Raw genomic sequence first — 1,855 nt, forward strand, 5'->3', positions numbered from 1 at the left:
TGTAACATTCTGGATTTGCTTGGATAGTTCGCGTAGCAATTTCCGGATAGTCACGTGGTGAAAACCCACTTCTCGAAGCGGTGGATTCATCCTCGATTGGAGGGAATCGGGGCGTGTGAGCAGCAAGAACGTAACTATGGAACTGAAAAATAAAATTTCTTATGAGACTGTATGATCTCTTAAGTCATCTAAATAGAAGGAGAAGGCCAAGGCCCGGAGCGATGGGGACCTGCAGGGAGAGGAGAAAGCCCCTCTAGCTGCAGTGGACCCAAAGGAAAAAAGAAGATCGGTGTACACGTCATACGCCGAGATGATGAAGTCCATTCCTACCGGAGATAAGACCAAGAAAGAGTGGAGCAGGTGAGCGCAATGTACGCAATCGCCTGCCCATCCATTCCAATAGAGGTGTCTCGCGCGAAGGAGCGCAGAATAAATAGTAAGACTGCAATTAAGGGGAGACGAGAACTATGCCCCTCTGTTTTGAACATCTGAGGCCAGTAGCGCAACTGGGGATAATAAAGAACCTGTCCCTAAGATTGTAAAAGCTAAACGGCTGATGAAGAAGTTGAGGAAGAAACGTGAAAAGATGGAAAGCTGTTATATATCTGACTCTTTACGCTGAGCCTTCCCACAAAAGCGGGCACCTTCAAGGAACAGAAGAAAATCTCTACTGCCTTCTTCCCCACGGTGTGGGGAAGATGTTAGTTGGCAATAATAATAGGAAGAGATGATCAGAGATCATAATGATCTTTGATAAAAGCGATGGTCAAGTAGCGACAACTGCTGTCACTTTCTTCCCCAACAACAACCGGGAAAAAAGAGGAAGACATATTGTCCCGCAGGATCTTCCCGTAAAGAAAATTTCACGACCGATGCATGTTATCAACGCAAAAGAGAGGCGAGGGCGGAAAGATGAGAGAAGACCACGCCTTCATCAAGAATCCAAAAAGTCGACGCGGACTAAACAGTACAAGAGGAGACTGGAAGAAGGTTGTCCTAAACTTGGAGCAGCAATCCACTACAGCGGTTGCCGCTGTAGCCAAAGGGACCGCGAATGCGCTGGCAGAAGCCCTTGAGCACTCAACATCAAGGGGGACATCCGCAACGATAGGTGGGTGGCTGTCTAGGCTACGGCGGCTTTAACAATTCTGGGCTGCAGAACAGGGCATCCAAACAGCTAAAAGAAAGGAAAATTTCCCTCCGCCAAAAATTGGAAAGATCCCATAAAACTTGAAATAAATTTTGACTTCAGGATACTCTGGACTGGGGTGCTGAGCCGAAGTCGATAAGCGTGAGCGTGGCGGTGGCAATGAAAGTGGATCCTCTCCCGCTCACGTGGAATCTATCACGCCACGAGGACTCCTCTGCCGCGGAGAACCAAATGTAGCCCTCGGTAAACTCGAAGGAAAAAAGGCTCCAGCCTGGAAGCCTGTACTTCAAGGTAGGCAAAGGCATCTCATACCCCAGGTTATCGTTGAAAGGATAAGACAGCCTTGATGAGAGGAACCTTGATCTTCGGTCCGGTGCGACGATGTACGCGCCTATCCACATGGATATGCTGAGTGCATATGAGTGCATATGAGGACGTCCCGGAAAAGATGATAAAAAGGGCCGTCTGCTGGACAATTGGCAGCAAGAATCTGCGGAAGAATGTGACAACTGGCCATGTCGAGGATGCAAAGGCAGGCTCCTCTTCGGCAGAGCTGCGAAGAAGAGGACAAAAAAGGATGCTGATGAGACTCAAGTTCGGATAAGTATCAGCTAGGTGACCTGCGCACGCACCCGCCAAAAAGACGGAGTGCAAGGTGCGCATTATGAACGAGGGTGCTGTGGACCAACCCTAGTCTAAAGCGGT

At 48.9% G+C, this 1,855-nt stretch overlaps 1 protein-coding gene across 1 annotated transcript in view; it reads left to right on the forward strand.

Annotated features, from left to right (window-relative positions):
* LOC108754771 (E3 ubiquitin-protein ligase TRIM71-like) overlaps positions 1-1,855 on the forward strand; it is a 226,572-nt gene that overhangs the window by 171,550 nt on the left and 53,167 nt on the right. The window lies entirely within an intron of this gene.

Source organism: Trachymyrmex septentrionalis, unplaced genomic scaffold (genome assembly GCF_001594115.1).
Source record: "Trachymyrmex septentrionalis isolate Tsep2-gDNA-1 unplaced genomic scaffold, Tsep1.0 scaffold120, whole genome shotgun sequence".
NCBI classification, from domain to species: Eukaryota; Metazoa; Arthropoda; class Insecta; order Hymenoptera; family Formicidae; genus Trachymyrmex; species Trachymyrmex septentrionalis.